This window comes from Bufo gargarizans, chromosome 7 (assembly GCF_014858855.1).
Source record: "Bufo gargarizans isolate SCDJY-AF-19 chromosome 7, ASM1485885v1, whole genome shotgun sequence".
Lineage (NCBI taxonomy): Eukaryota > Metazoa > Chordata > Amphibia > Anura > Bufonidae > Bufo > Bufo gargarizans.
The window spans coordinates 11,084,154-11,112,057 of record NC_058086.1 but is presented as its reverse complement, the minus strand read 5'-3'; the positions used below and the strand labels follow the sequence as shown (position 1 = coordinate 11,112,057).

General features: G+C 46.3%; 1 long non-coding RNA gene across 1 annotated transcript; it reads left to right on the top strand.

Moving 5' to 3' along the window:
• The first annotated feature begins 22,763 nt into the window (after positions 1–22,763).
• On the top strand, positions 22,764–26,138 carry LOC122943103. The gene is made up of 2 exons (XR_006390823.1): positions 22,764–22,875; positions 25,906–26,138. It is a non-coding gene; the product is annotated as an uncharacterized LOC122943103 (long non-coding RNA).
• Positions 26,139–27,904: the final 1,766 nt, after the last annotated feature.

Here is a 27,904-nt window from a genome sequence, read left to right as displayed (position 1 = left end):
TCACCCCCTGTCATTGATCACCCCCCTGTAAGGCTCCATTCAGACGTCCGTATGATTTTTACGGATCCATGGATACATGGATCGGATCCGCAAAACAGATGCGGACGTCTGAATGGAGCCTTACAGGGGGGTGATCAATGACAGGCAGGTGATCACCCATATAGATTCCCTGATCACCCCCTGTCATTGATCACCCCCCTGTAAGGCTCCATTCAGACGTCCGTATGATTTTTACAGATCCATGGATACATGGATCGGATCCGCAAAACACATGCGGACGTCTGAATGGAGCCTTACAGGGGGGTGATCAATGACAGGCGGGTGATCACCCATATAGATTCCCTAATCACCCCCTGTAAGGCTCCATTCAGACGTCCGTATGATTTTTACGGATCCATGGATACATGGATCGGATCCGCAAAACACATGCGGACGTCTAAATGGAGCCTTACAGGGGGGTGATCAATGACAGAGGGGTGATCACCCATATACACTCCCTGATCACCCCCCCTGTCATTGATCACCCCCCTGTAAGGCTCCATTTAGACGTCCGCATGTGTTTTGCGGATCCGATCCATGTATCCATGGATCCGTAAAAATCATTCGGACGTCTGAATGGAGCCTTACGGGGGGTGATCAATGACAGAGGGGTGATCACCCATATACACTCCCTGATCACCCCCTGTCATTGATCACCCCCCTGTAAGGCTCCATTCAGACGTCCGCATGTGTTTTGCGGATCCGATCCATATATCCATGGATCTGTAAAAATCATTCGGACGTCTGAATGGAGCCTTATGGGGGGTGATCAATGACAGAGGGGTGATCACCCATATACACTCCCTGATCACCCCCCTGTCATTCATCACCCCCCTGTAAGGCTCCATTCAGACGTCCGCATGTGTTTTGCGGATCCAATCCATGTATCCATGGATCTGTAAAAATCATTCGGACGTCTGAATGGAGCCTTACAGGGGGGTGATCAATGACAGAGGGGTGATCACCCATATACACTCCCTGATCACCCCCTGTCATTGATCACCCCCCTGTAAGGCTCCATTCAGACGTCTGCATGTGTTTTGCGGATCCGATCCATGGATCCGTAAAAATCATTCGGACGTCTGAATGGAGCCTTACAGGGGGGTGATCAATGACAGGGGGGTGATCACCCATATACACTCCCTGATCACCCCCTGTCATTGATCACCCCCCTGTAAGGCTCCATTCAGACGTCCGCATGTGTTTTGCGGATCCGATCCATGTATCCATGGATCCGTAAAAATCATACGGACGTCTGAATGGAGCCTTACCAGGGGGGTGATCAATGACAGGGGGGTGATCAATGACAGGGGGTGATCAATGACAGGGGGGTGATCAGGGAGTCTATATGGGTGATCACCCGCCTGTCATTGATCACCCCCTGTCATTGATCACCCCCCTGTCATTGATCACCCCCCCTGTAAGGCTCCATTCAGACATTTTTTGGGCCCAAGTTAGCGGAAATATATATATTTTTTGTTTGTTTTTTCTTACTAAGTCTCATATTCCACTAACTTGTGTCAAAAAATAAAATCTCACATGAACTCACCATACCCCTCACGGAATCCAAATGCGTAAACATTTTTAGACATTTATATTCCAGACTTCTTCTCACGCTTTAGGGCCCCTAAAAAGCCAGGGCAGTATAAATACCCCACATGTGACCCCATTTCAGAAAGAAGACACCCCAAGGTATTCCGTGAGGGGCATATTGAGTCCATGAAAGATTGAAATTTTTGTCCTAAGTTAGCGGAAAGTGAGACTTTGTGAGAAAAAAAAATAAAAAAATCAATTTCCGCTAACTTATGCAAAAAAAAAAAAATTCTATGAACTCGCCAGGCCCTCATTGAATACCTTGGGGTGTCTTCTTTCCAAAGTGGGGTCACATGTGGGGTATTTATACTGCCCTGGCTTTTTAGGGGCCCTAAAGCGTGAGAAGAAGTCTGGGATCCAAATGTCTAAAAATGCCCTCCTAAAAGGAATTTGGGCACCTTTGCGCATCTAGGCTGCATAAAAGTGTCACACATCTGGTATCGCCATACTCAGGAGAAGTTGGGGAATGTGTTTTGGGGTGTCATTTTACATATACCCATGCTGGGTGAGAGAAATATCTTGTCAAAAGACAACTTTTCCAATTTTTTTATACAAAGTTGGCATTTGACCAAGATATTTTTCTCACCCAGCATGGGTATATGTAAAATGACACCCCAAACCACATTCCCCAACTTCTCCTGAGTACGGCGATACCAGATGTGTGACACTTTTTTGCAGCCAAGGTGGGCAAAGGGGCACATATTCCAAAGTGCACCTTTCAGATTTCGCAGGCCATTTTTTGCACATTTTGATTGCAAAGTACTTCTCACACATTTGGGCCCCTAAATTGCCAGGGCAGTATAACTACGCCACAAGTGACCCCATTTTGGAAAGAAGACACCCCAAGGTATTTCGTGAGGGGCACGGCGAGTTCCTAGAATTTTTTATTTTTTGTCACAAGTTAGCGGAAAATGATGATTTTTCTTTTTTTTTCTTTTTTCCTTACAAAGTCTCATATTCCACTAACTTGCGACAAAAAATAAAAAATTCTAGGAACTCGCCATGCCCCTCACAGAATACCTTGGGGTGTCTTCTTTCCAAAATGGGGTCACTTGTGGGGTAGTTATACTGCCCTGGCAATTTAGGGGCCCAAATGTGTGAGAAGAACTTTGCAATCAAAATGTGTAAAAAATGGCCTGCGAAATCCGAAAGGTGCACTTTGGAATATGTGCCCCTTTGCCCACCTAGGCTGCAATAAAGTGTCACACATCTGGTATCGCCGTACTCAGGAGAAGTTGGGGAATGTGGTTTGGGGTGTCATTTTACATATACCCATGCTGGGTGAGAAAAATATCTTGGTCAAATGCCAACTTTGTATAAAAAAATTGGAAAAGTTGTCTTTTGACAAGATATTTCTCTCACCCAGCATGGGTATATGTAAAATGACACCCCAAAACACATTCCCCAACTTCTCCTGAGTACGGCGATACCAGATGTGTGACACTTTTTTGCAGCCAAGGTGGGCAAAGGGGCACATATTCCAAAGTGCACCTTTCAGATTTCGCAGGCCATTTTTTGCACATTTTGATTGCAAAGTACTTCTCACACATTTGGGCCCCTAAATTGCCAGGGCAGTATAACTACGCCACAAGTGACCCCATTTTGGAAAGAAGACACCCCAAGGTATTCCGTGAGGGGCATGGCGAGTTCCTAGAATTTTTTATTTTTTGTCGCAAGTTAGTGGAATATGAGACTTTGTAAGAAAAAAAAAATTTAAATATAAATCATCATTTTCCGCTAACTTGTGACAAAAAATGAAAAGTTCTATGAACTCACTATGCCCATCAGCGAATACCTTAGGGTGTCTACTTTCCGAAATGGGGTCATTTGTGGGGTTTTTCTACTGTCTGGGCATTGTAGAACCTCAGGAAACATGACAGGTGCTCAGAAAGTCAGAGCTGCTTCAAAAAGCGGAAATTCACATTTTTGTACCATAGTTTGTAAACGCTATAACTTTTACCCAAACCATTTTTTTTTATCAAAGACATGTAGAACAATAAATTTAGCGAAAAATTTATATATGGATGTCGTTTTTTTTTGCAAAATTTTACAGCTGAAAGTGAAAAATGTCATTTTTTTGCAAAAAAATCGTTAAATTTCGATTAATAACAAAAAAAGTAAAAATGTCAGCAGCAATGAAATACCACCAAATGAAAGCTCTATTAGTGAGAAGAAAAGGAGTTAAAATTCATTTGGGTGGTAAGTTGCATGACCGAGCGATAAACGGTGAAAGTAGTGTAGTGCAGAAGTGTAAAAAGTGGCCTGGTCATTAAGGGGGTTTCAGCTAGCGGGGCTGAAGTGGATAATTAAAAGGGTTGTCTCAGCTCAGACATTGGGGGCATATCGCTAGCATATGCCCCCAATGTCTGATAGGGGCAAGTCCCACCTCTGGGAGCCGTGCCTATCTTTAGAATAGAGCCCACAAAGTGAAAGAGGGAGCACCGCGCATGCGCGGCTACCCTCCATTTATTCCTTTGGGATCGGCAAAAATAGCTGAGCGGTGCATGGCTATTTTCGGCAGTCCCATTGAAATGAATGGGATGCACACAGCGTAAGTGTGACCACCGCTCTATTAACTTCTATGGGGCTGATGGAAATAGCCGATCCAGCACTCCCCCTAGGATATGTCCCCAATGTCTGAGGTGAGACAACCTTTTTAAATTGATAAAGAAACTCCCAGAAAGAATTTATAAAAGGCCATTTAGTTAAATTTGCTGGCAATGGTTGACATAACCTTTAATGGTAATTAAAGAAAGCCACACTTATGTGACATACTTATTTCACAATAAAGATACAGCCATAATAAGTACAAACCCATTCCCCCCCAAAAAAAGTTATTTTTAAGGCACTGTTAATGGATTCTCCAGGCTTTTCATAAAATCCTACCATCTTCTGGTACATGCAGCTGAGCAGCAAGACTCGGGAACCAGGATTGGACTGGCCCACCAAAGTACTAGACGATCCTCCATTGAGCCCAAGCTTTGACAATATTGCACCCCTAATAAAAATAGGCCCTTAAAGTCAGACCGACGCTGTCGGGAACACATCAGGTCGGGACCCGCAGTCAGTCTCAGTACAGATGACACAGCAGCACTGGTGGTGCAACGAACGGTAAGTACTGACCAAACCATCTGTCAGGATTTTTTGAAAGCCTAGAGAACCCTTTTAAAAACTTTGGCCGGACTGCGGGGCAAAGCCTTTAGGGGAGGCCATCATGACGGGGAATTTGGTTCAGGGAGACCCCTGGGGATAGGCTTGGGGGTTAGAGGGGTGGGTTTAAGGAGACTCTGGGGAGTAGGGATTGTCCATTTTGCGTTTAGGGGGAGTGGGGAATGGGTTGAATAGTTAAGGCCAAGGGGAAGAAGGGGCCATTTTAGGTACCCTTGAAAAGAGCTCCCACCCACCCTCCCCGGATTAAGATATTGGTAGGCAGGGGCGTAGTGTGGGGGGGGGGCCAGGGGGGCCGTTGCCCCGGGCGCCAAACTGCAGGCTGCTAAGGCTAATAGTAAAAGTAAGTTTTTCAGGGCGGCTCTCTCTCTGCCGGAGTGCCGGGCCCTGCGCAACGGCCTGAGAGCTGTTTGATAGCGCGCCGCGCCCAGCGCCCTGATGATTCATTTGTGCGGTGCGGGCGCGACGCACTTCAGTTAGTTAACTTAACATACATAGGGTCGGGATAGGCAATCATTAGGCTGGCCTGGCTCCCTCCGGCTCCACCCACTTTCCAGGCGGGAAACACAGTGCGGAGCGCGGGAGCCAGAGCCAGCAGAAGCCACTGCCAGTTGCCCAGTAGAAGATTGCCAGGAGCAGGAGGCGGCGGCGGAAGACTGAGTCCTGTCAGACTCCAGTCCAGAGAGAACTGTTGAGTCAGTCACTGACCAGTCAGCCTGAGTGAGCCCTGAGCCTAGAGTCCAGACTACAGAGCAGAGGTAGAGGGGGAGCCAGGCAGCTGCTGCCCGACGGCGCTGAGGCATTAGGTCTAATGCTCCTGATGAAATACCGACAAAAGTAAGAAATACATGCAGACTGACTCTCGCTTCCATACTTAGCCTATTAGGGATTAATCCTCTAAGTGTGAGATCCTATACAGCACTTACCAAAGGGTTTACAGCCCCGTATATGTAGTGCACTAGAGGATTTTTTCCATTATCCATATACTCCTAAATATAAAGGAGTCTTTCTGGTAGGGTGTTACTAGGAACCAGCATATAAATAGTCTGAAATATTCCAGTTCACCTTATCAGCCTATTCATGTGGAGATTTATTATTTTTAACATTATCAAATAAAGTGTTTTTAACGTACTTTAGATAGGCAGTAAACAATTATTTTTGAGCAGTACGTCTACAACATTATCATATTCAAGTGAATTAGTGACCATGTCACCATGAATGATGACCTCCCTGAGTCTGTGTGTGGGGGGATGGTGGCTGGTGGGTTTACAGTGTGCACCACTGCCTGGGCATGCAATAATAAGGGTAATGAATCAGTGAGTGAAGTGCCAGAGCTCTGCCAAATAGGTGGCATGGCAGTCTGGCATTCATGGTTCTGATGTGGCAGGATAATAGTAGAGAGGCACTGAGACAATACTGCCTCTGGGATGCCATCTGCCTATCTCTATACTAGGCCTACCCTGGGCCTGGGCTGGTATGGACAGCAGAGATAGGCAGAAGATGGCATCCTAGAGTCAGTACCGTCTCTGGTCACCCTTCACCAGCACCCTGACTGCCACCTGCTTGGCCTGCCTGACTCTCATGGCACTTCACTGCATACCTGCTGTTTGGCTATCAGCTTCCTCTTCACCTCATGTCCAGACAAGTATCTCTGCAGTCGCAGACCAAGTTTTAGGCTAATTTCTCATTAGCGGCAGGGCATGCTGTCCGGCGGGTGAACAGCCTGACGGATCCTGCCGGTGATTTACATGTGCCCACGGACTGACAATCCATCCCCATTGACTATAATGGGAGCGGTGGTGGAGTTCTGGTGGCCTCTTACTGTGCACTGCCGTACTGCCGCCGGAACTCAGCCAACACCCCCATTATAGTCAATGGGTATGGAGCGGCAGTCCAGAGGAACATGCAAACTAGTGGTGGGACAGATACGTCAGGCTGTTCAACCGCCGGAATGCTGGTTGCTAGGAGCAACGTCCAGTACTGCAGTCTGTGCTTTCACTTCAGTATTCATGCAGGCTCCCCTCCCTGTTTAATTCTGATGGGGTTAATGGAACCCTGTATTTTATGAGATCCTGCAATGAATTGAGGTATATGTCTCTTTTATAGTATTAGTGGTAATATTGGTCTTGGTATGCCTGTGGGGCGTCATTCTATAAAAAGGCGCATGCACAAAAGTTAGGGGGCGCCTTACTAGGTTCGCCCCGGGTGCTGGCAACACACGCTACGCCACTGTTGGTAGGTTATAAGAGGTCGGGCTATGAGGGGAGAACAGGACGGTATCATTTGTCACAGCGGCTGGGGCGGGGGGAGGTCCTTGAAGTTGGTATATTCACAGGGGTGGATGATGGGAGGGCTCCATGGTTGGGGCTGGACTCCCAGTTGTGGCGGAATTAAAAGGGGCCATTCAGTGGTGCTTCCAAGCTGGTGGGCAACGGCTGGAGGCAAGATGGCTCACTCTGGTGGGGTAATTTCAGTTGTTTGGGGCTTCAAGGACCTCACCTTGGAGGGAATTATTATTTAGAAGTGTTTATGGTTTTATGTTTTGTATGTTAATAAAAAACGGCTGCTGTGGCCGATTTATTCCAACCTAGTGTCTGAGTTTTATTATGGTAAAAAGGGGGGATTGAACACTGGGTGGGGGAATTCATCGGTGGGGAAGGGGTCAGAGGAGGAACAAGTGAGGATTAGAGGGGTCGGACGGAAGGTAACCAATACCACCGTCATGTGTTTCCCATCAATTTGCACTAGCGGTTTGTATGTTTGCAGTAATCAACTGAGGTAAAACCTCCCCATCACATGATTTTTCAGATACACTTCAATGGACCTGGAATTCAGTAAACAGCATTAAATTCACATCCTAAAGATATGAAAAATATAATAAATATATACAATTATTATTATTATCCTATTGCGTTGATTCATAAGCCTAGTGCAGTTTATAGGGCCTAGCGCTTTCTTCTACGATATAAAATATTGTAGAAATTTGTACAATAAAAATAATCTAATCTGAAGAGTTTACGCTCTTGGTAGGTTCACTGTAAAAGATTAGAAATCCAGCCTACGCATCTGCTGCCACGTAAACAAACGTAAGAGTTTCCATTTGCTCAGACCTATCTATCTGCAGGTTGGAACACTGTGCTTTATGTACTGGAACAGCTTACATTTTTCTCTGCCACAAACCAGGTGCAGGAACAACGCAAGCAAAAAGAAGCAAACTTCCTTCCATTTATCTAGCAATTAAAAATAGCTACACAGGCCCACAAGTATCTGCAAGCAAAAAGGATCAAAAAGATACATTTCGCCCCCACTGTGAAATAAACATAGGCTTACCGGTGTTCACTTAGTTTTCAGTTAGGTGATGAATAGTTTATTGATATAAATGGAAGCAGCATTCCACGTATAATCTTTGAAAAATAGTAGAGATGTGGGTGCTCGCCACAGTGGGGTTTGGTCCAACTTACCCTAAATATGACAAATCCAAAATAAAAAGTTGAGGCAGCACTCCAAAATGAAGCAAGAACGCCCGGCTTTTTACGGAACTCCCATAGAGGTGAAAGGAGAGCGCCCCCGGGGCAAGTGCGGTCACCTTTACATTCACTTCTGTGGGAGTTCTGGAAATAGCTGAGCCGGAGCTTGGCTATTTTTGGCACTCCCATAGAAGTGAATGGAGGGTGGCTGCGCATGAGCGGTACACCCTCGTTCACTTTGGGCGACCAGCACCTACTGTATATGATATGAGTATGCTATCAATGTGTGAGGTGGGCTATCACAAAACCACAGCAATCATGGTAAAATCAAGTGCGTCTGTTTTACCACATGGTCATTTTATGTAATTACTGTCCCCAAGTCAATAGGCAGCTTTAGCAGAACTAACAGTGCGTGTGAGCACTAGTGATGGACGAACATCTGCCGAGACGGTTCGCGAACGTGATCGCGCGAACACGATCAAATGTTCGCGAACCGCAAGTTCGCAGCGGGTCCCATTCATTTTAATGGCAGACGAACCTGAAAAACCTTCAGCTCATATTTGCAGCCAAGAAATAATTACTAGAAGTGCACAAATAGTCCCACAACATGGACAGTGACATACCAGAAGTATTATTAGAATTTGCGATCTCCATTCATTTTTGTTTTTAATGCAAAATATTGGCAATATAATTTTCGCATACGCACATGCGCAAATTCACTATACAGTACCCAAATGCACTATAAAGAAAGTACCGTATTTTTCGCCCTATAAGACGCACCGGCCCATAAGACGCACCTAGGTTTTTGGGGAGGAAAATAAGAAAAAAAACATTTTTAACCAAAAGGTGTGCTGTGGGTTTGGAACTAATGGTGGTCTGTGGATGGCACTATTACTGGGGATCTGTGGATGACTGACACTGTTATGGGGGGGATCTGTGGATGACGGACACTGTTATGGGGGGGATCTGTGGATGACGGACACTGTTATGGGGGGGATCTGTGGATGACGGACACTGTTATAGGGGGGATCTGTGGATGACGGACACTGTTATAGGGGGGATCTGTGGATGACGGACACTGTTATGGGGGGATCTGTGGATGACGGACACTGTTATGGGGGGATCTGTGGATGACGGACACTGTTATGGGGGGATCTGTGGATGACGGACACTGTTATGGGGGGGATCTGTGGATGACAGACACTGTTATGGAGGATCTGTGGATGACGGACACTGTTATGGGGGGATCTGTGGATGACGGACACTGTTATGGGGGGGATCTGTGGCTTGCACTGTTACAGGGGGGGGGGTCTGTGGCTGACACTGTTACAGGGGGGATCCGTGGATGGCACTGTTATGGGCTGGGGGGGGGGTCTGTGGGTGGCACTGTTATATATGTGCCATCCACAGACCCCCCAGCCCATAACAGTGCCATGCACAGACCCCCCCAGCCCATAACAGTGCCATTCACAGATCCCCCCCCCCTGTAACAGTGCCATCCACAGATCCCCCCCCCCCTGTAACAGTGCCATCCACAGATCGCAATCTGAACCGTCGACCCCCCCCCCCCCCCGCGCCCGTCGCCGCACAAAATATAAGTTGTCATATTGAATTAATATTTATTAAACATGCCCCCCAACTCCTATTACTACCTTTCATCCTAATCGCTGCTGTAGAAATCAGACTGGCAGGACGGCCGGCCGGCGCGTCTCACTGACGTCACTTGCCTGCGCCGCCTACTTCATTCATAAAGTAGGCGGCGCAGGCACGTGACACGAGTTACGCTGCCGCCCGCCCGACTGGCCTGAATTCTACAGCAGCGATTAGGAGGGAAGGTAGTAATAGCAGTTGGGGGGCATGTTTAATAACTATTACTTCAATATGATTTCTTATATTAGTATACCAGAGCGGCGGGGCGGTGCTATAATACACTGATTGCACCGCCCCGCCGCTATTGCCGGCCCCCAGCTCCTCCCAGTCCCTCCCCGCTCACTGATACATCGCTGCCAGCGATGTAAAACTCCACGCATTCGCCCCATAAGACGCAGGGGCATTTCTCCCCCATTTTGGGGGAAGAAAAAGTGCGTCTTATGGGGCGAAAAATACGGTATATTGGTATATAACACCCCACTTCAATCAGTTTTTTTGGGGCGGCGACTGGTATATCACACCAGTAGAAATGATTTGTTCCAATAACGCTTGTCCCTCTATATACCTGCAGTATCGCAGCAGAACCGCACACAACTGCCGCACAATACAAAGGCACTATAATATACTTTCTAACATAGAAAGTATATAATAACATTGTACAAGGAAGGCAATCCATTAGAATATACATGAAGATAAAACGTAACATTTAATAATTTTACTATGAGGGTCCATTCACACGTCCGTAAGTGTTTTGCGGATCCGGCAATGTGCATTCCGCAATTGGCCAGCATATGCTGTGAAGATACGAGATGTGCAGCACCTGAAACTACGGATACTGGAAGCCTGTGCTAGCATTTCTCCTGCGGTGTTGCTATCAGTGTGTGAAGAGTGGGAGAAGAGGGTTGCATTGACAATCCAACACAATGGGCAGCACATTGAACACATTTTATAAGTGGTCAGAAACTTGTAAATAACTCATGAAAGAATAAAGTTACGTTAAAACCAAGCACACCATAGTTTTTCTTGTGAAATTCCCAATAAGTTTGATGTGTCACATGACCCTCTTCCTATTGAAAAAACAAAAGTTGGATTCAAAATGGCCGACTTCAAAATGGCCGCCATGGTCACCACCCGTCTTGAAAAGTTTCCTCCCTCACATATACTAATGTGCCACAAACAGGAAGTTGATATCACCAACCATTCCCATTTTATTAAGGTGTATCCATATAAATGGCCCACCCTGTAGTATGCAGCAGCTTTTGTCCTCCTGAAGAACAGAAGCTGCCGCACAATAGTTCCTAGGGAGCCTCTGGCACAGACTCCATAGGAACATAGGGGGTCATTTATGAATAGATATACGCAAAATTTTTGGTGTATATGTTTCGCACATTTAGACGCAAAGGGGATTTGTGGCCGAATCTGCAACTTCTCCCCCATCCACGCCATGTACGCCAGTTCTAAAAAAGGGGGTATGGCATGGGCGGCCCGGCCAGGTCATCTCAGTTATCATATTGTATGCCTGTAGTTATCATTCTCTACGCCTGGCATAGATTTAGGCCGGCGGTGGATGAGCCTAAGTTATGTAGAGGCCCGGTGCTTCTACATAATTTAGGCGCATCAACTGCCAATGCAGGGGTATTAAGACTGGCGTTTTTCAGCGTTTTTCACATAACGCAGGCCCCATAGAAGTGAATAGGGTTGCGTGAAAATCGCAAGCATCCGCAAGCAAGTGCGGATGTGGTGCGATTTTCACGCATGGTTGCTAGGAGACGATCGGGGTGGAGAGACGATCAACTGGACTAAGGTGAGTTAAATTATTTTTTATATTTTTTTAACCCCTCCAGCGCTATTTTACTATGCATTCTGTATTCAGAATGCTATTATTTTCCCTTATAACCATGTTATAAGGGAAAATAATAAAATTTACAGAACACCGATTCCAAGCCTGAACTTCTGTGAAGAAGTTCAGGTTTGGGTACCAAACACGCGCGATTTTTCTCACGCGAGTGCAAAACGCATTGCAATGTTTTGCACTCGCACAGGAAAAATCGTATGTGTTCCCACAACGCACCCGCACATTTTCCCGCAACGCCCATCTGAAAGAGGCCTAAGGCAACTATAAAAAACTGATTTACAGCGCCATCGACACTAGAGGGTTAGAACTTTTTAACTGACTGAAATTAAGTATAATATTTTTATGGGTCTTATATTTTGCTGGAATTGTTTTTAAAGAAAAAAAATATAAAAATCACTTCACTCCCCTTTCCCCAAAAATGTAAATAAAAATATGCAAACAAAAAAATACACATCATGAGCATCGCCACGCACGAAAATGACCGTACTTAAAATGTAAAAATATTTATTCCATACGGCAATTCCCTTCAACAATTTTTTTTTATAAAAAGTGATCAAAAAGTCATACAGACTCCAACATGGCATCAATGAAAAGTGCAGATCGCCCCACAAAAATTGAGCCCTCACACAGCACCGTACACATAACTTGAAAAAAAAATATAGGGGTCAGAATATGGCGATGAAATGAAAAAACTTTTTTTTTTCAAGGTTTTTATTTTTTTCAGCATTAAAACTAGAGATGAGCTAATTTAATATTTTGAAATATGTTCACACTTCGTTTGTTGGTAAAAGGTGAATTGCGTTATGGATTCCGTTACCACGGACCATAACGCAATTCTATGATGAAACGCATAATGGAATGCCTTTAGAGGCATTCCGTTATTCATTCTGTCATAATAGAAGTCTATGGCCTGCATAACGGATCCGTCCTGTTATGCATGTTTAGAGGTTAAGCCCCCTTTGTGCTCCTATGCAATGATAATGTCCCCCTACATGACAAATATCCCAATTCATGCCCCTTTTGCAACAGAACTGAACCGCATCCCCACAATCAATATCTGGACTCACTCTACTTCCTCTTCCCTGCTGTCCAGGGCTCAGCGCAGGTGGCTTGATACAACACATCCTTTCAGTGCTTCTGGTCTAACAGGCCTAAAACAGCCTGTCATTTTTCATAAGAAATGATAGGGCAGAGAGCCAATGATCATCCTGAGGATGTGGATACAGCTGGAACCAGTGCTTGCCCGGAAATTTGGTCTCCCTTCTACTTCAGACCTGGTTGTAGTTGCACGCCCTGCAACCACGATCGTTACTCCACTGCTTGACACCTGACTGGCTGTAACTGCCAAGCCGTGTACCATCTGTAAACACCAAGCTATGTACCATCTGTGACTGCCAAGCCATGTACCATCTGTGACCTCCAAGCCGTATACCATCTTTGACCACCAAGCCATGTACACCATCTGTGACCGCCAACACATGTAACATCAGTGACCACCAAGCCGTGTACCAGCTGTGATCGCCAAGCTGGGTACCATCTGTGACCATCAAGTCATGTACCATCTGTGACCTCCAAGCTTTGTACCACCTGTGACTGCCAAGCAACTGTACAGACTAACCGTAAAGCCTGTCCCTCATTGTTGGAGTAAAGTTTCTGTGCCTTCCCATCCACTATGTGCTGTGCCATTCCTGTACTCGATTGAGCAACCACCATTCCATTTGCTTAACACCCTGCCTATTGCACCCCATGAGCTTTAATGATCAGGTAGAGCACTCCTGAATGTCTCTGCCAGATCATAGAGAGAACTGTGTGGACGTACCACGGCACAGTCCTCTCTCGACCCCCTCCCCGCCCCCAGCACTTATCTCTATGATGTGTGCTGGGAGGAATCAGGAAGTTACAGACAGGAATATGCCAAAGCCTGGAGGTGAGTAACCACTTGACCCAAGTCGTGCTACATCAATCCCTACACTGTCCTAGATCACCAGGGATTTCAACATTAACCCCTTTAACTGCCTTAGAACACTAAGGATTTCGACATCAACCCCTCCACTGTCCTAGACCATAAGGAATTCTGACAATAACCCCTTTAACTATCCTAAACCATCAGGGGTTCCAGCATTAACGCCGTCACTGTCATAGACCAGCCGGGATTCTGTTATTAACCGCTTCACTGCTCTATACCAGGGATTCTGAAATTAACCTGTTCACTGCCATAGATCACCAGGAATTTTGACATTATCCCCTTTAACTGCCCTAGACCACCAGGGATTCCGACATTAACGCCTTCACTATCATAGACCACTAGGGATTCCAACATTAAGCCCTTGAAATGCCCTAGACCAGGCATCCTCAAACTCCGGCCCTCCAGCTGTTGCAAAACTACAACTACCAGCATGCCCGAACAGCCTACAGCTATCAGTCTACAGCAGGGCATTGTGGGAGTTGTAGTTTTACAACAGCTGGAGGGCCGCAGTTTGAGGATGCCTGCCCTAGACCATTAGGCATTCTGACATTAACCCTTCACTCCCTTAGACCATCTAGGATTCTGAGATTAATGCCTTCACTGTCAAAGACCACCTAGGACACTAACCCCTTTAATTGTAACAAAAGATAAGATATTTAGTAGATTATTCCTGGGGGTACAGTGTAACATACAAGGTTAAACCACGGGATGCAGTGTAACATACAGGATTATACCCAGGTGTGCAGTGTAACATGCAGGATTATACCCGGGCATGCAGTGTAACATAGAGGATTATACCCAGGTGTGCAGTGTAACATGCAGGATTATACCCGGGCATGCAGTGTAAAATGCAGGATTATACCCGGGCAGGTAGTGTAACATACAGGATTATACCCAGGTGTGCAGTGTAACATACAGGATTACACTTCAGGGTGCAGTGTAACATACAGGATTGTGCCCGGGCATGCAATGTAACATACAGGATTATACCCTGGCGTGCAGTGTAACATATAGGATTAAACCCTGGCGTGCAGTGTAACATATAGGATTAAACCCTGGCGTGCAGTATAACATACAGCTTTACACCCAGCAGTGCAGTGTAACATACAGGATTATACCTGGGCATGCAGTGTAACATGCAGGATTATACCCGGGCATGCAGTGTAACATACAGGATTGTGCCCGGGCATGCAGTGTAACATACAGCTTTACACCCAGCAGTGCAGTGTAACATACAGGATTGTGCCTGGCATCAACACTGCATTTAAAAAAAATGGCACACCGTCCTTCACTGCTTCCCTTCACAGTACTGACTATTCAAGTCTTGTGTTAATTTCCACAATGACAATGACTTGAACAACCATCTTCCTGTTCCTCTTCTCACAGCATTTCGATGCTCCCTCTGTCTTTTTGCTGCGGAAGCCTTGACGCTTGATCATTAATACTCATAAATATGACCTTGGTTACCAGTCTGTCTTCACCTTGCTTAAAGGGAACCTGTCGCCTCCAAAACACAATTTTAAACCGACATCATTACCTTACAGTGGCCCCCAGTGTGTTCCTAATCATGTTTTCATTCCTCCACTGGTTGTTGTATACTTTATAAAAACGCAGTTTTAATCTGTGTTTTCGCTATCCTCAGAGTCAGCCTGAAGTCAAGAGGGCAGCGGCCTCCTCGCTTCAAGCCAAGTGAAACCCGGCCCTTACCCGTACTCCGTGCAAGTCTCGCGCATGAGCGGTGAGCTCCTTGTCGCTGCGCGATCCTGACTCCCGCACTCAGCCGGCCGCTTTCCCTTCTCTGTGCATGCGCCGGGCGCGTGCGCGCATGATGGAAAAGCCCGGTGCATGTGTAGTGTACGGGAGAGTAATACCCCGTCACTACAGAAGGGTCACTTGGGTACTGTCGTTCCCCCTGTATTTATGGGGAGGTTGGTATAAAACATCTTGTTAATGTAATGCTATGTACTTCCTGTTACTGTGAAATGTGCATGTGCAGGCCGGCTAGGGTGTCATTCCAGCTCTGAGTCACTAGAGGGAGCTAGGGAACCCTAGTTTATATAAGGCCCAGTCAGGAAGTAGTAAGCAGGCAGACAGTGGGAAAAGGAGTCAGAGATGATCCTGTGTCTGAGTCAAGGCCAGGCTATGGGCCTGTGAGAGCAGAGCAGGCCTGAAGCCTGCCGACTAGGAGAGGGTAGTAAAGGCCCTGTAACCGGGTTCCGGATCCAAGGAAAAGGTTCCCCTCCTGAGTCATCATCCGTTTCATCATCAAACATCATAAGCAACCAGCCGGGACACAGAATACCACAGAGGCCAATCTGATAAAGCAAGAGGTACTCAAGATAACAGAGGAGGTACTAGATAAAGACAGCTTCAAGGATACGCCAGATATAGGGCATTAGACCTTGGAGAATAAGTCACATGTTTCAGGACCAGTCAGGAATAGTGTGCAAGCCGCCTGTACTGCATCTCCTGTAATTCAAACTCTGTAAAGAACATTGCTATGACCGGCCAGTCTGTACTTCTAAGAACCAACTGTATTCAAATAGAAACCAACTGTCTTCCATGGAACTGCGCTTCCAACTGCGTCCATGTATGATTATCACTGATATTCAGTAAAGTTCCAGTTTTGGTTGGCTATCCCGTGGTTGCTTCATTCTTCTACATTACTATACACGGCGTGTCACCGTTTAATTGACACTGGCGTCACGAACATTAAATACCTGCCTGTTCCAGTATTTGCCCCGATTGAAGACGACAGTGGATCCCAGGTTAGTGGGTTAATCTGCACTACAAAGCCCAGAATACACTACTGACCCCCTGGGACACTGCATCGCTCTTTTTGGCGTCACGAACAGGATCCGCATACTTCTGAAGTGCAGAGAAGTGTGAACTGTGTGCTTTAACTATTCCACCACCGTATTGCAAAGACTGTAACCTTTATTCCCAAATCTGTGGATTACAATTGTGCCTGGGAGGAATCAGAGACGCTGTACTGTGTTGCGCTACCCCCAGAGAGAAAATCGTATTTGTGGACTGTGATTTATTGGACATCTAAAATGGCCGCCGACGCCATGAGGCTTTTTACTGCGCCATCACGATGTACAGAGGCGCGAATATTTGGCGCCAAAACCCTCCAAGAAGGAGGAGGAGATTGCCCTGGAGCGCCACCCACCTTGAGGAGTGATGATGCAGCTGAGTTCCCTGGAGAGTTACGCCTGGGAGGCGGGCCTCAGATGGAGGTAGACCGGCCCAGTCAGAGGGAGGGGCCAGTGTCGACTCTGCACACGGTGGAGAAAGAGAAGCTAGATAGCTACCAGCGGGCGGAGGAATGCGCTGAGGCCCGACGTCTAGCAGCGGCTGCCACCGTTACCCTAGAGGCCACTGTCACCGGACCTCCGGTAGCCCCAGTGACCTGCACAAAGGCTGACATAGAGGCTCTACGCAAGAGGATTTACTGGGTGGAGGACCTCGGGTACGCCGGATGCCAGTGGATCCCGTTTCCCAGAACGGACGCAGAGATGGAGGCAATGAGAGATAAGCCTCCTCCTTTAAAGATCGTCAGGGGGGACGGATTCCAGATGTGGCCGGCCTTACCAGAGCACTTGCTGCAAGATCCGTTCATCGACTCTTCATCAGAGGAGGAGTATGACACTCGTCTGTGAGTAGTCCTTTCTACATGTCTGTCTCTATAATGGCCGTTTTGTCCCTCCGTTTGGCAAAGCTGGTGAAGCTTGCTGCCAGTTACACACGGCCGGTGGCATTCTAACCGAATGATGGTGCCACTGTATACCACTGCTTCCAGCTGCCCATGTTGTGTTTGAGACATCCGGCCTGCATGCTAAAATCCCAGTTGTGCCTTAGTTTGCACAGTTTTTTCCCTTTTTACCCCCATTTCAGGTTGAAAAGACATTTTTATGTCAGCACTATTTTAAAGGGTAAGCAGGACTTGCCAGGATAACATGGCCCTGGTATTGTTAGAGTCCTGTATTGTCATTTTATATATGTGCTGCTGACAGTATTTAGTAACCGGTTTTTATTCACGTCTATGTGCCCAGAGATGGACTTCCTATGTGCAAGCCTCTGAGAGGTTAATTTTATTGTGGACTTATTTATTGTCATGGACTATCCTGGTTCTTTTTAACATTCGCTGTGCCAGGTCAGCGCCCCCGTTCCACTCACTATCCTGAGAAGAAGAGAACGACGCCCCTTGTCACCGCACTTCACCTTTGCCAATTGGGTCTGATATGAGTGTAATTGACATATATGTATGCATGCATGTGTCTTTCTCTATTTCAGGTAATGATTCCAGTTGGGCGGGCCCTGATGGAGTACGAGGTCGTACTCAGCTTAAAGCAGCGGGGTATGTAGTGTACGGGAGAGTAATACCCCGTCACTACAGAAGGGTCACTTGGGTACTGTCGTTCCCCCTGTATTTATGGGGAGGTTGGTATAAAACATCTTGTTAATGTAATGCTATGTACTTCCTGTTACTGTGAAATGTGCATGTGCAGGCCGGCTAGGGTGTTATTCCAGCTCTGAGTCACTAGAGGGAGCTAGGGAACCCTAGTTTATATAAGGCCCAGTCAGGAAGTAGTAAGCAGGCAGACAGTGGGAAAAGGAGTCAGAGATGATCCTGTGTCTGAGTCAAGGCCAGGCTATGGGCCTGTGAGAGCAGAGCAGGCCTGAAGCCTGCCGACTAGGAGAGGGTAGTATAGGCCCTGTAACCGGGTTCCGGATCCAAGGAAAAGGTTCCCCTCCTGAGTCATCATCCGTTTTCGCTGAAACATCATAAGCAACCAGCCGGGACACAGAATACCACAGAGGCCAATCTGATAAAGCAAGAGGTACTCAAGATAACAGAGGAGGTACTAGATAAAGACAGCTTCAAGGATACGCCAGATATAGGGCATTAGACCTTGGAGAATAAGTCACATGTTTCAGGACCAGTCAGGAATAGTGTGCAAGCCGCCTGTACTGCATCTCCTGTAATTAACACTCTGTAAAGAACATTGCTATGACCGGCCAGTCTGTACTTCTAAGAACCAACTGTATTCAAATAGAAACCAACTGTCTTCCATGGAACTGCGCTTCCAACTGCGTCCATGTATGATTATCACTGATATTCAGTAAAGTTCCAGTTTTGGTTGGCTATCCCGTGGTTGCTTCATTCTTCTACATTACTATACACGGCGTGTCACCGTTTAATTGACACTGGCGTCACGAACATTAAATACCTGCCTGTTCCAGTATTTGCCCCGATTGAAGACGACAGTGGATCCCAGGTTAGTGGGTTAATCTGCACTACAAAGCCCAGCATACACTACTGACCCCCTGGGACACTGCACATGCGCAGAGAGAGGAAAGCGTCCGGGTGAGTGTGGCAGCCTCCCAGCAGGATGTCAATCACAGTGAAGGGAGGACGGGTAGGGGCCGGCTTAGCTTGACTCTGAGGATAGCGAAAACACAGATTAAAACAGCGTTTTTATAAAGTATACAACAACCAGTGGAGGAAAGAAAAACATGATTAGGAACACACTGGGGGCCACTGTAAGGTAATGGTGTTAGCCTAAAATGTGTTTTGGAGGTGACAGGTTCCCTTTAACCCTTTCAGTGTTGATCACGGTGCTAACAAATGCAGGGGGCTATCACTGTGTTTGTCACTATGAGCCCCAGCACTGAGGTTGCTGGGTCCCTTGATGACATGAAAAAAGCAAAAATAAAATGATTAAATAAAGATTATGTTAATAAAAAAAAAAAGAAGCAAACGATACAAAAACTGAAATGCATACACAGATGTCCTAGGGCCCTATAGCAAAACTCAGTATGGGCCCCCAAGTGAGACTTCTGGTGAATTTACTATTTTTTTAATTTGTGGTGGAACCTTGTAATAAAAAAAGTCATATTTTCGCCCTTTTTCTTGAATGGGAGTGGAGCTGCAGTGATGAGAGCCGTCCGCTACAATTCTGACAGTGCTCTGTGGCGCTCGTCATGTCTTCCGGCTATGGAGCTACACAGAACACCTCATCCCGAGGATAGGCCATCACTTATAAAAGTCTGGACAACTCCTTTAAGGAGTTAATAAAACATGTAACAGGCAAAGGCTATACATTTCCTAGTGCATAGCTCAAAACAGCGAATCAAGAAAAACAGAAGTCTTGGGCCAGATTCACACACTACGTCTGCAACAGTTTTCATTTGCATGTTTTTCTTGGGAAGGGAGGAGATGAATCCAAAAGAGGGAAGAAGTATGAAGGGAAGCTTTCCAGAAATATTCAGATTGCAAACGCTGTGTAAAAACAAATCCTTAAACACGCTAGCCCAGTATATGCATACTCAACAGTACCATCTGTTCTGCAGGTATGACCGCCAACCCTAGGGAATTACCGCGGGGCAGTGGACATCAAACAGATATGTATTAATTAGTATTTGTTACGTGAAGCAGTCACATTATGTGCAGCCATTCATTATCCAATTATTATTTCATCACGTTGCAGAGCTGATACATAATTAAACCAATACATGATTCGGAGAACTGGTTATACCTTTCATTTACAGCATTGTGCAATGTTCAGTTTGCAGAATGTAATTCTTGAAAGAGTCACAGCACACAGAGGACAGGCTTGCTGCGGTATTATGTCAGTAGACTGCCGTACTACTAAGCTTCCTTTGTCTGGCTAAAGCTGGGCTTCTGCCAAAGAGCTCATATGAAAATTAGCGGCTCTAGACCCAGCTCTGTAAATACCAGTAAGGACAAACCCAATTAAGGTTAATGGCTGGCCTAGTTCTCTATTTATCCTCATAGCGTGCACAAGAAATTCATTGGTCTTAAGTGCTGTGAAATGTCTGCAATCTTAAAGGGACATTAAGGGGGTTCTCCGGTTACAGTCTCAGACTGGCCCACAGGGGTACAGGAGAATCCCCCGGTGGGCCCCTGAGCAAGGGGGGCCCCTAGTCTCCCACCCCCTGCACAAGTGGCACATAACACAGTAGACTTACTGCACTACATACATATATTCAATGTACAGCACCTCAACCAGCCTATGTTCATATAAAAAAACTGAAATATTAAAATTTTTGTGGTCACCCAAAATAATTTTACTGCTGGGCCCTAGGCACCCCAGTCTGACACTGTCCGGTTATAATGCTTTTTAAGCAAATGCCTGCAGCCTGCCTACTGAAACGGAAGATTCCTGCTCAATGCCACTCCGGTCCTCCGCTGTCTCCATTTTCCGGTCTTAGTCCCCGAAAGCCAATAATTAACTGGAGCGCTGCATGTGACCATGCCCATATACTCCCGGATGTAAACAGTGAGGGGACCGGAAGATGGAGACGGCGGAGGACCGGAGACGACAAACAAGGAGGAAGTTTGGGAAAGGGGGCCAGGCTAAGTCCCTACTGACTATAATGGAGTCTGTTAAAGGGATTGTCTGGCTTAGGAGCTGACAGCCCAATGCTCAGAACCTGTCAACAGTTAAAAAGCACTCATCTGTGCACAGTCTCACAATGCATGTCCCACAGTCTGCTTTGGGTCCAGAAGTGGCTTGGTCCCATGACCACTGGGGACAATTACTGGCCTAAGCATTCACATGTGCTAGGACAGCACTTCACTGGCATGTCACTGGCAGTGATGTGCCATTGTAGCACATGAGACTGGCTGCAGTGGTCACTACGGGACCAAGCCATTTCCAGTCTAGCAGAGAATCAGCCGGGAAGAGGGCCGCAGAACAGGAATGGCATCACTTCAGACTGTGAGTGTTTTTTTTTTTTTTTATTGGGCATGGGTTTCGAGGATTGGGTTAGTCGCCTCCTAGGCTGGACGACCCTTTCAACTGTACAATGCTGAAAGTCCGGCGGCTCAGAATCACTGTAGCTCAATAGCAAGATTTTTACCTGGGATAGGAGTTCCATATGTTTTACATTTTCATTAAGACAACTATGGTTGAATATGTTTTCAGCATTTAGTGTAATAATACAAAAACTTTGTTCTGCCATTTTCACAAAAATGTTGCAAAAATGTGCAATGGACATGCTGAGAAATTGTCACTAGTGAATGCCTTTACATAGGTAGTAACACAATTTATAAAGCTACAGCTTAGCCTGTTATCCTGTAATGTTGATCCAGAGGAAGGAAAAAAATCCATAAACGGTAAAGCTAAAAGCTAATTTTTTCTCATCTTAGGGAAAATTCCTTCTTGACTCAAAATAAGGCTAGGTCTACACGACGACATTTGTCGCACGACATTTTGTTGGACTAATGTTGCGCGACAATTTTTATAATGGCAGTCTATGGTGTCGCACTGCAACATGCAACATGCTGCGACTGCGGCGCAACAGTCGCAGAAAATCCATTCGTGTAGACCTAGCCTAAATCCCTGGATGGACGACCTCATAAATCGAATAACTATACCCTATAGCAGTGATGGTGAACCTTTTAGAGACCGAGTGCCCAAACTGCAACCAAATACCCACTTATTTATCGCAAAGTGCCAACACAGCAATTTAACCTGAATACCAATATAGTATATCTTTCATGTACTTCATCATTTAGCTATAATAGTTTAATAACCTACATTCAGTGCGCTGCCCGTGTTGTTCATAGTGCGTCCTGTGCTGATGAAGGGCAGGAAAAGTCTAAAGCATATTGGTACGCCATAGACTTTTTCCAAGGTGCGGGTGCCCACAGAGAGGGCTCTGAGTGCCGCCTCTGGCAGCCGTGCCATAGGTTCGCCATCACTGCCCTATAGTATTACTACACACCAGAAATCCTGTAAATCCAGGCCCTTCCTCACCACCTCCTCAGGCCGAGAGTTCCATAGTCTCACTGCTCTTACCGTAAAGAATCCTCTTCTGTGTTGATGTAGAAACCTTTTCTCTAGACGTAGATGATGTCCCCTTGTCACAGTGCCTGAGGAAGAGAATGTTCCAGTGCTCAAAACGCGTAGCACTGTTTGCACTTTATTTTGTATGCATATTTTTTAATAAATTATTAAACCTGTGGAGCGCTCTGGAATCTCCCTTTTGCTTCCTTTTATCCCAGTCGTGTGTATGGAGTGGAGCTGCACCTGGTCGGCATCAGTTCCCATTCAGACCTGTATGCGCCCAGCAGTGTTGTGACGGCTTGTGCACAACCTCATCTGGTAAGCCTTACTTTCTTCTGGGTGTTTGCTCTACTGATGGTCCTCACATTATGTAGGGCCCCGCTTCTCCTCTTTTCGTCCCCTTGTCTCAGTCCTGGGTATAAACAGATGATGGGAGAGATCTCTGTATTCCGCACAGTTATTAGGTAACCTCTCAGCTGTTGTTTTTTTGCAAACTAAATACCCCTATTTTAGTATAATATTTCAAGCACTATAATATTCTGCATTGTCCACAGCCTTGAACTCTGCCCACACATCTGGGCATGTGCTCTAGTCTCTTACAGAGCTCAAGGACAAGGACAATCATTGCATAATTATATTATATGAATGCTAATGAATGGTGAGATCCGTTGACCCACTTTTCTATATTTTTCTTCAGCGCTTTGCATGGGGCAGCTTTAAAATGTGAAATATGTGGTGTAGTATCATGAGAATCTATGCATTCAGCGTGCTGCCCTATGGCATTGTATTCTCCTATAGAATTAATGCCTCTGACACCTCCAGAACACAGAAAGTTTGCTGCAGTTCATGTGTTTTTTCACACTCATACGTAATAAAAACCTGTGGGCCTCTATATTCAATCAATAGCAGTGTAGTGTATGGGTTGGCAGGCTATAGTTACCAAATTATACATCTGTATGACGATGATCTGTGCAACATGTCTAGATCCAGGGTACTAATATACTGCCTGATTTCAGGGCAGCACAAGCGCTTGATGATAAATCCGGCGATTAGTTAGTTTGCATTGGTCTATTACATGCAAAATAGTATATGAAGGAGCAATGATTTCTACAGTAGTGGTTCCTCCCCCATTCAGATGTATTTATTGGCAGCTCAGCTCTGATTACACAGAGAGATGTTCTTACAGATGTGGACCCGCTAAGGGTGTTATTCTGGCAGCCCCATGGTCTTCCCCCTTTAAAGAGGACCTTTCATGTTTTTTTTTGTTTTGTTTAGATAAATACCTTGCGGGGTACTGATGCTGCCACCTTGCCTGTTTTTTTCAAATCTCGCTCCTACGCCCATCTGTGTTCCCTTGCAGTTTTCCCGGTCAGTATGTTAATATACAGTACTGAGCATCAGTACAGAGGGGAGGAGATGCCAGGGTTTATCAATGGGCGTCTCCTTCTCCCTGGCTGTGATTGGATCGCGGCACAGCCAGGGAGAAGGAGACGCCCCTTAAGAAACCCTGGCCTCTCCTCCTCCCTGTACCGATGCTCAGTATTAACATACTGAGCGGGAAAACTGCAGGAGAACACAGAGGGGCATAGGAGCGATATTTGAAAAAAAAAAAAAACAGGTAGGGTGGCAGCATCAGTATCCCGCAAGGTATTTATCTAAACTTAAAAAAACATGAAATTTCCTCTTTAAGCCCTATCTTAGGATATGGACTCTGCTGGAGTTAAGAGACACTGGTGCAGAGCACCAAGGGATCAGGAAAAACCCTAGTCAGGGAATGGCTGAGGTCAGGGCGGGCAGAGTACATGTAGCTCAAGGTCAGAATGGAGATCAGGCAGAGGTCAGGCAGCAAAGGGTCAGTCCCAGAAATAGGCAAAAGTGAGTACACAGACAGATAAACAAAGAGATAGCACAGAGCGGACATTTAGCGTCTCCCACTCTCACACCATCTCCTCGTCTCATCCCTCTCTGTTGGTGTCCCGCAAGGCTCTGTCCTAGGACCCGTGCTCTTCTCAATCTACACTTTTGGCCTGGAACATCTCATAGAGTCCCATGGTTTTCAGTATCACTTTTTTTGCTGACGACACACAAATCTACCTCTCTGGCCCAGACATCACCACCTTACTATCCAGAATCCCACAATGTATATCTTCCATATCCTCTTTCTTCTCCTCTCGCTTTCTAAAACTTAAAATGGATAAAACAGAATTCATCATCTTTCCCCCATCTTGCTCAACCCCCCTAACAGACCTATCTGTCACAATCAATGGCGGCACACTCTCCCCGGTCAACCAAGTCCGCTGCCTTGGAGTGACCTTGGATTCTGCCCTTTCCTTCCGACCACACACCCAAGCCCTTTCCACCACCTGCTGCCTCCAACTCAAAAACATCTCCCGCATCTGCGCTTTCCTCAACGTCTGCAAAACTAATTGTACATGCCCTCATTATCTCCCACCTAAACTACTGCAACATTCTCCTCTGTGGCCTTCCATCTAGCACTCTCGCACCCCTCCAATCTATCCTCAACTCTGCTGCACGACTAATCCACCTCTCACCATATTACTCCTCTGCCTCCCCCCTCTGCCAATCTCTTCATGGGCTTCCCATTGCCCAGTGAATTCAGTTCAAAATACTAACAAATACATACAAGGCCGTCCATAACCTGTCCCCTCCCTACATCTCTGAGCTACTTTCCCGATACATCCCCACACGCAATCTCCGATCCTCACAAGACCTCCTTCTCTCCTCTTATCACCTCTTCCCACAATCGCCTCCAAGATTTCTCCCGTGCATCCCCCACATTCTGGAACTTGCTACCCCAACATATCAGACTCTCACCGACAGTGGAATCCTTCAAAAGAAACCTGAAAACCCACCACTTCAGAGAAGCCTACAACCAGTGTCCCTGCTGCCTCTATACCGCCATCACCAACTTCACCCGCACCTACTGTGTCCTTCTCCCATCCCATGTAGATTGTAAGCCTCATGGGCAGGGCCCTCTCTCCTTCTGTACCAGTTTGTATCTGGTCTTAATCATGCTTATTGTGATTGTCTGTATTATGTATGTATACCTCTTCTTATATGTACAGCGCTATGGCATGAATGGCGCTTTAATATTAAATAATAACAATAATAATAACAAACCTTTGTAGGAACCTTGCAAACTAGAACCTTTCGCTCAGGCACTATTACAGAGGAAGCTGGGGAGGATTAGAATGTGCGCACTGGCCCTTTAAGAGCCAGAGGGAGTACACATATGGTTGTATGGTTACAACAGAAGCAGGCCTCAGTGGGCACGGGCTGCTGCTATTAACCAGGCAACTTTCATTCTGACACTGTGCTTCATTATAGATGTGCACCCCCAACCCATGGAAAATGTATGGATCCGTTTGGAAAAAAACTACAACACAGATGTGAACAGAGCCTTAACAGGATGCATGAACGTGATGTGAGCCTAGCTCTGCTCGGAACACCTGTTTTCCTGCCCGTCACCACACAGCTTTCTTTCATTTCTGACCTAGTACAAGATGTACCTCGTCTGCATGATATCAGTAACACAATAATAAATAGCTTCTTTCTACATTGCAAGTCTCAGGAGGTTCCTTCCCTCTACCAAACGTGTTCTCAGACACTTCCGTTTAACAGTTTAGCTTGTCTACTTTATTTACAGTGAACTTTGCCAGTTTTAGATTTTTTGTAATACCTTTATTTATTTCTTGCCGTTTTCTAGTTAGACGTGGCAATTTTAACACAAGCATTTTTCACATTACGTGTCATTTAAAGGGTTTCCGTATAAAAAAAAGATATTGCAAAGCTAGTGGTGTCTCAATATGGCCGAATGCACACGGCCGTGGAACACGGTCGTGAGCGGTCCGTGGTACCCCGGCCTGGCATCTTGCTGACAGCAAGAGCGCACGGCGTCATTGGTTGCTATGACGCCGTGCGCTTAATGCCGCCGCTGCACCGCAGTAATACACTGGTATGATCTATAGACTGTATTACTGTAGTGCAGCAGCGGCATGAAGCGCACGGCGTCATAGCAACCAATGACGCCGTGCGCTCCTGCTGTCAGCAAGATGCCAGGCCGGGGTACCAAGGAACGCTCACGTCCGTGTTCCACGTCCGTGTGCATTCGGCCTATGGCAAATTCTTCAGAAAAATAAACCTCCCCCACAATCAGGTTTTTGCTGCAGATTGTCATCTGAAATCCTAATCAGCCAAGATAGCAAATGAAGGCTGCAATACCCACCGCAGGCAATGGTGGCCATAGTCCCTACAGGGAAATTTCATGGAGGACCGAAGCCCTCCTCACTGCTACTGGCTCGGTACATAATGATCTGCTGCTTTCAGTGGTAATTAAAGGGGCCATCGCTGCATCTCCCTGTTTCGCGGTTTAAAACATCTGGAGACGGGGGCAGCCAATAGCAGGCCGCCACAGGGACCAGCCTTCCTAGTGTCAGCCACGATGCTAGGGAGGCTCGCCCCCGTCACGGCCTGCTATTGGCTTCCCACCGACACCACCTGCCCGTCGCCGGATGTTGTTTTGATCCTCGTGACAGAGAGATGCAGCGGCAGCCGTGGTTGAGGGGCCCGGACATTAGAGGGGGTATTGTAGGGGTTGGACGGTGATACAGTTAAATACTGTGGCAGGACATGGGTCCCAAGGCTTCATGAGTCCAGCTAGAGCATAACCCTTATGGAGAGATTAACTTTTAATGGTACTAATACAACAAACAGATGTCCACTGGTGACCAGATGCATATGAAGCCACCGAAAATATAGCATGCTATTTGGATATATGGGGGAACTATCCCTAGATGCATGCCCTGAGGCTAGACCCTCTGCCCAGGGGCGACCCCTTATGGTGGGGACCCCCCGTCCTCGATCCTAGGCTAGCAACTCCTGAATTGCCCTGTTATGAATGGGCTGATAATTGTCGATCTGACGGTGGACTCATATACAAACAGACAGAGAGGACCAAACAAACAACACGAAGTGCACAATGTATACAGCCCTGATGATGTAAAACACCAAGAGGTACACGGTGCATCAAACGAATTATATAAAAGACACCTTTGTACGATAGTAATTAATGTCACAGATATTTTCTGTGGCCAACCCCAACGCATTTCCCCCACGGTGTGGGATCATCAGGGGGTAAATGAATCTAGATACTTATATGGATGAACAAATTAAGAAATATCGAACGGAAGGAGGCCCAAATAATGTTAGGGTATCCGTAAAGAGGGTATATGTAACCGTTCAACATAAAGTGGTGTCAAGTCACAAGCAATAGTGAAATAAAAAAATGGACCGGATGACAATCATAGGAGGAGAAGGAAGAGCGGAT